The 7004-nt window shown below is 42.0% G+C and overlaps 1 non-coding gene across 1 annotated transcript; it reads left to right on the forward strand.

Annotated features, from left to right (window-relative positions):
• Positions 1 to 4951: 4951 nt before the first annotated feature.
• Trnai-aau (transfer RNA isoleucine (anticodon AAU)) lies at positions 4952 to 5025 on the forward strand. Its single transcript has one exon. It is a non-coding gene; the product is annotated as a tRNA-Ile (tRNA).
• Positions 5026 to 7004: the final 1979 nt, after the last annotated feature.

The following is a 7004-nucleotide window of genomic DNA, read 5'->3' on the forward strand; positions in this document are numbered from 1 at the left end:
CCACGGGTTTACATATCGTAAAGGTAATAGCAAAACTTACGACTTTTTCACCAACTAAAACACTCCCTCGCTCTTTTACCTCTCACCTCGACGATTTCACAACCACCACACCATCTTGTTCCACTCTCACGCCTCCTTCACCACTCTCACGACACTTTCATCCAGATTAATCAGTAAAAAATCGCGGTCTGAAAAAGTGTTCTATCAAATGTCATCCTTTTTTATTCTTATTCTTATTTTTCCCGTTCAAATAGCGACTAACCGACCCTCTCTTATCCCAGCATCGTTCGTTCTGTCAGCTCATCCCCCGACACGACTCTGGCCTCCACCGCCGCCGCCGCCGCCTCGTCTCCTCTTCTGACTCGTCCACAAAGCACTGAGATCGAATCAGGCTTTAGTCCGTGAAGCGTGAACAAAGAAGAGCGTGAAAGCTTACGTTAAACACTCTCTTATCCCCAACAACCCGACGAACGTGACGTGATGCGAGGAGGAGGGAGTGTGTGTGTGTTTGAGGAGTATTGCATCTCTGGGTGAGGTGAGTGTGCATGCGGTGGGGGGGAGGGGGGAGATGGTGCAGTACCTACGTGGGTCTTGTGTTGTGTTGTGTTGTGTTGTGTTAGGTGTGGATGGTTAGATGGTGTTAGAAGTAATGGTGATTTCAGGTTTGTTATCTGACGGCTGTTTCTTCTGTCTCTCTCTCTCTCTCTCTCTCTCTCTCTCTCTCTCTCTCTCTCTCTCTCTCTCTCTCTCTCTCTCTCTCTTTTGTAGCCGGACACGACCACTATTTTCAGTTTTTTGTTTATTTTCTTTTTTTTTTCTTTTCTAAGCGTCTGTCTTTGGTCTCTCTCTCTCTCTCTCTCTCTCTCTCTCTCTCTCTCTCTCTCTCTCTCTCTCTCTCTCTCTCTCTCTCTCTCTCTCTCATTCTTATACTCAGCTTTCTTTGTGAATAAATCTGACTACAATTTTACCTTTTTTTTTTATTTAAAGCGTTTTCAGATCGTGTTCTATCTCTCCATCCTGATCTGTCGGTAATAAACTCAATAAAAGTGTTAAAAGAAGCTTCTCAACTTTAGCTTCATGAAATTTAATATTATAAGTTTGTAAAATTCAACTGGTGTTTACGTAGGTGTGTGAACGGGTTTCCTTTTATATTGTGTTTGATTTTGCGGCATATAACAATGGATTCTTGTTATTTAAGAGAGAAACTCATGCTTGTTTGTGGTTACTGTGAATGTTAGATAGTGTGTGTGTGTGTGTGTGTGTGTGTGTGTGTGTGTGTGTGTGTGTGTGTGTCTCGCTTGACAATATCTCCGAAATTGACCTGACCTCCGTTTTCTTTTCTCTTCTACGGTCTCTCTCTCTCTCTCTCTCTCTCTCTCTCTCTCTCTCTCTCTCTCTCTCTCTCTCTCTCTCTCTCTCTCTCTCTCTCTCTCTCTTGAACAGTAAAATAGCGGATATATTTTTTTTTCGTGTTTTTCTGGCCGATCTTCTGCACACAAAAAAGAGAAGAAATAAAAAAAAGAAAAAGAATGTGTCGTACGTCAGCCAAGTTTTTCTAAGTATGATGATGTTCGGTTCTCAAAAGCCTTAACGTCATGCCAGCGTCCCTCAGTGTTGATAATTCCTAGTTACCTGCCTGCACATCACTTTTGCCTCCACGTCTCTAATCTCGTATACACAGCCACAGACCTCTCGTGCACTGGAACAGGTTAGAGAGAGAGAGAGAGAGAGAGAGAGAGAGAGAGAGAGAGAGAGAGAGAGAGAGAGAGAGAGAGAAATGGACGACACGTGTTCCCTTTTTTTTTTTTTTTTGCAAAATTTGTGCAAGCAAAATTCGGAACTGTGCTGTATGACAAGATATTTTTAGTCCGGTGAAATTTTTGTCTTTGTCCAGTTTCTTTCTTTCTTTTTTTTCTTTTTTGTGCAAGGTTCAATGGCACTTTACATGCAGATGAAAATAGTACAATAAAAAGTGGTGATGCTGGTAGTAGTAGCAATAGCAGAGGTAGTTGTTGTAGTTGTAGTAGCAGCACTCTGTCCATTGAGTTGGAAGTGTTGGCTGCATTGACAAAAATAGTATACACCAAATTTCATAAGGAAGTCACATAAAAAATCTATTTGCTTCTTATTTTTTACTAGCAAAAAGAAAAACTGCGTGTACTTTTCCTATGCCATATGCCTTATTTTTATTTTTTTTAATTTATTTATTTTTATTTATTTGTTTTTTTGTGTGTGAAAACTGTGTCTCGTATTGAAGACAGTCCGTTGATCATCATCTGGGTTGCGCGCGGTGGGAGTGGCTCGTTGTGGTGCTTGTGGCGAAGTATTGGAACTGATATTTCTCGAGTTACTCAACCCTACTGAGGCTTTGTAGGTGAGAGTGTTTCAGTGGAGATATTGCCGAACTAAGTGGCAGCAGGAACAGCAAGACATAGGTGTGAGGCTAGCAGACGATGGCCGGCGGGCGGGAAGACAAACACAAGAGGTAAGAGGCTAATTATTCACTGTCTCATCCGTCTTCTTGGTTGTGGTATGTGCTAAAGAAAATCATGATATGTTTCCTTTGGTGTTCACTTTCCCAACAAGGTCTTGATGCTCGTAGAATCAGAGGATAATGGGGGCCGTGGGGCGGGGTCTTCCCTGACTCCCTCACTACGTCACGATGTAAATAAACAGGGGTGGCGATGTTAGGCCAGCCACTGTTCATTTGTACGAGCCTCCTCATCCTCCTCCCTTGCTTTCTTGCTTTCATATCTTGTAATTACAGAAAGCATAATTCAGGGTAAGCATGATAAGCATAGTTCTCTCTCTCTCTCTCTCTCTCTCTCTCCCCATTTACACGTGAACTCCAAAGTGTGCCTCTTTCCTCACTCGGAGCACATCTGAGCGATGTTCAGTTTCACGCCATGTGTTCTGAAGCATCTCACCTGTTACAAATCCTATTGCTTCAGTTGTCCTTGCTTTCAGAGGGGTGTGTGAAGGACAAAGTGTTCCGTACGTCGGTCGCCATCTTCGGACTTTGAAAGCAAGCACAACAGAAGCAATAGGATCCGTAACAGGCGAGTTGTTTCAGAACTCATGGCGTGAAATTGAATATTGTTCAGATGTGTTCCGAGCGAAGAAGGAGGCACCCGCTGAAATCCATTGAAATTCATGCTTGAACGAAAAAAAAATAAATAAAAATAAATAAATAAATAGAATAAATAAAAATAGTAAAGGCTGTGGGTGAGTCAGAAGCATTTATTGTACTTCGTATGTGCATTTTCAATAACGGTTCATAATCATGGAAAGATTATGCTCACACTGTTTTTCTGGCCACCATTGAAACTGTTGCCAAAAACACATTACTTGCATCCTAAAATACATTATATGCGGCTTATTCTTGTTTGAAATACATAATTTTTCAGGTTAGCAGAACTTAAAGTATATCTTAATCAAGGCGAGTTTTGCTTGAAATACTGTGACTGACAAGGAATGAAGGAACAGCTTATTGTTGGATAATATAATATATATATATATATATATATATATATATATATATATATATATATATATATATATATATATATATATATATATATATATATATATATATATATATATATATATATAATATATATATATATACAGCCGATGAAGAAAAGGAAACACACACACACACACAAACACACACACACAGGCTGTCTATTTGGTTCATGGTGCAGAAAATTTGTGGTTATGGTGGTTCCTCAGACAGACAGAGAGAGAGAGAGAGAGAGAGAGAGAGAGAGAGAGAGAGAGAGAGAGAGAGAGAGAGAGAGAGAGAGAGAGAGTTGAAAAATTTGTGATCCATCGTCCATTGTGATAAAAACAAATAATGGGTTAAAATCATCATTTCCATTACCTCCTTTCCTTCAGCATCATCACTCCCATGATCTTTACCCTTTCCACCACCACCACCACCACCACATCACCATCATCATCATCATCATCGTCATCATCATCATCATCATCATCATCATCATCACTTCCATTATTTGCTTCACTCCATCCTTATCACTTTCATTATTTGCTCTTCATCATAATCACCATTTACTTGCTTCACTTGAGCATCATCACTCGCATTTATCTTCACCCCATCAGCATCACCACCATTTCCATTCTCTCCTTCCCGTCAGTATCATCACTACCATTATTTCCCCCGTCAGCATATCTTCATCTCCTTTATCTCCTCGGTCTTCAGAAGCCTCATTACCCAGACACAGCTGCAGTTCTCTCTCTCTCTCTCTCTCTCTCTCTCTCTCTCTCTCTCTCTCTCTCTCTCTCTCTCTCTCTCTCTCTCTCTCTCTCTCTCTCTCTCTCTCTGTTATTTTAATCCTTTCCACCTTAATTCATTTACCCGAGTCATTGTTCTCATCCATTTTTCGAGCGGTAAGTGTATTCCTGCATCTCATTGCGTTCATTCTTCACATGTTTTACTTTTATTTTTGCTGGTTTCTTTCTTGCTTTTCCTTCTCTTCTCTTTTTTCTTTGTCGTTCCAGCTTCTCTCTCTCTCTCTCTCTCTCTCTCTCTCTCTCTCTCTCTCTCTCTCTCTCTCTCTCTCTCTCTCTCTCTCTCTCTCTCTCTCTCTCTCTCTCTCTCTCTTCCTCCTCTTCTCGAGCTTAGTGGTGCAGTTGTTGCTGTTCTCACGTTTAGTTCTGCGTCTCTTTGTCTGTCTGCCTTTTTCTTTGTCCGGCTGTCTGGCTTTGTAAATGCCTATCTGTCTGGCTGTCTGTTTGTCTGGGTGTTTTGTCTGTTTGGGTGACTGGCTGTGTGTTTGTCTGGCTGTCTGGCTTCCTATCTGGCAGCTTTTTTTATTTTATGTTTGTATGCCATATTTCTCTCTCTCTCTCTCTCTCTCTCTCTCTCTCTCTCTCTCTCTCTCTCTCTCTCTCTCTCTCTCTCTCTCTCTCTCTCCATCGTTGCATCACCGGCCTGTTAGCTCAGTTGGTTAGAGCGCCGTGCTAATAACGCGGATGTCGTGGGTTCGATCCCCATACGGGCCAAAATGAGTCCTGGATTTTTTTTTCCTTCTCTGTTGTCTCCTACAGGAAAGGTGGGTGGGGAGAGAGCCATATTGTATATATTCTCCCCTCCCACATGTAGTCGCAAGTGTACACTGCCTCCCCTCCCACACTGTAGTCGCAAGTGGATTAGTAGATACTTTCGTTAGATGTAGATCAACACGTCTCTCTCTCTCTCTCTCTCTCTCTCTCTCTCTCTCTCTCTCTCTCTCTCTCTCTCTCTCTCTCTCTCTCTCTCGCTCTCTCTCTCTCTCTCTCTCGCTCGTTTTATTGTGATGTATTACCATTTTTATGTATTTTATGTTTGGAAAAATTCAGTCAATAAACCGTAATAATGAATCTCTCTCTCTCTCTCTCTCTCTCTCTCTCTCTCTCTCTCTCTCTCTCTCTCTCTCTCTCTCTCTCTCTCTCCGCGCCCTCGGTCCAGACAACAAGGTTCTGGAAGACTCGAAATATAACAACGCAAACAAGTTTTTGTATGGAGGAGGTCGAGGCTCGGACGGCGACTTGATGGCTAGCCCGCTCTTTCCCTCCCTCCCTCCTTCCCTCCCTTCCTTCTTCCTCCCTCTTTCTTCCTTTATTTATTTCCCCTTAACCCACCACTGCATCCACGTTCCTTCTGCATCTCCTTCTTCGCCCACACAGAGGAAAGTTTGAGGGTCTGAGGGTGTGGTGCATGTGGGGAAGTGATTGTGTGTGCCTGTGGGCGGTGTGGCGTGACGTGTGTGCTGTGTGGTGGCTTTGTGGTGAAGCTGTGGTTGCGGTGACGGTGGGCGGTGCTCTCAGCCATATAAGGATATAGTTTGATTGGTATTGGTTATTGGGTTTGGCGTCGTGTGTGTGTGTGTGTGTGTGTGTGTGTGTGTGTGTGTGTGTGTGTGTGTGTTGGGAATTGGTGAATAAAGGGAGGGAGGGATAGAAAGTAAAACAAAATAAATAAAATAAAATAAAAACTCAGGAGAAACCTTCAAGGAATAAAGGAAGGAATAAACCAGGAAAATACGATTAAAGAAGCACGGAAGAAAGAGAGAAATATGAAAATAACTAAGACAGATGATGAAAGGAAGTAAGGAAGGACAGGGAAACAGATAAAAAAAAAAATCAAGGAGACAGTTGAAGAAAAATAGGAAGCAAGGATAAAGAAAAGGAACAGACGTGCATGTGAGTGTGAGTGTCTTTTTATTGTTGTTGTTGTTGTTGTTGTTGATGATGATAGTCGTGTACTAAAGGTTTATTCTGCCTTATGAAAGTCTTGAAGTGTATCTTACTGTTACTTTGACTTCTGTTCACAATGCGTGTAAACGAGGACTGATTGTGTAAAAGCGCTCTCGTTGTCTGTCAGCTTTCAGACCTACACTCTTCCAGACAAATGTCACCTGTGATCCTAATCCCCCGGTGGCTTTACGACCCACTACTCCCCGCCACACGCCAGACACGGGTCCTCAAGTAGCACACACTATTCTTCTTACAAACGAGGCTTTATTCTTACACTTGTCTCAATTTTCCCTTCACGCGTCTTTACGAACACTATTGCTTACAACCAGTATTTTGTGCATATTATTATCTGAATTTCTCCCTCATGGCCGTGTTTGGAGGCGTGTGTGCAGAGAGAAGTGAAGCAGTCATCAAGGGACCATTGTATGTCACACTGATTGATTGACTGATTGATTAATTGATTGATTTAATGCACCACAACGAGTCATATGGCGCCGTTTCGTCACAGGTCACACTTACGCCTAGTGATACTAAAGGTGCATTACGTTATTAAAGGTAACTTCCGGCAGTTTAATTAACCAGGTACGCTGCAGTAATGACAGATAATGCCGTTAATGTATTTACCTTTTGTGATTCACCAGCTCATTATTTAGTCCGGCGTCGTAATTAAGATGCAATGAATATGTTTACAATCCACTGGTACACGTAATCCGTCATTCAAATTCATTCATGGAAAAAATGCTACG

The sequence above is a fragment of the Scylla paramamosain genome, chromosome 4 (genome assembly GCF_035594125.1).
Source record: "Scylla paramamosain isolate STU-SP2022 chromosome 4, ASM3559412v1, whole genome shotgun sequence".
Classification (NCBI taxonomy): domain Eukaryota; kingdom Metazoa; phylum Arthropoda; class Malacostraca; order Decapoda; family Portunidae; genus Scylla; species Scylla paramamosain.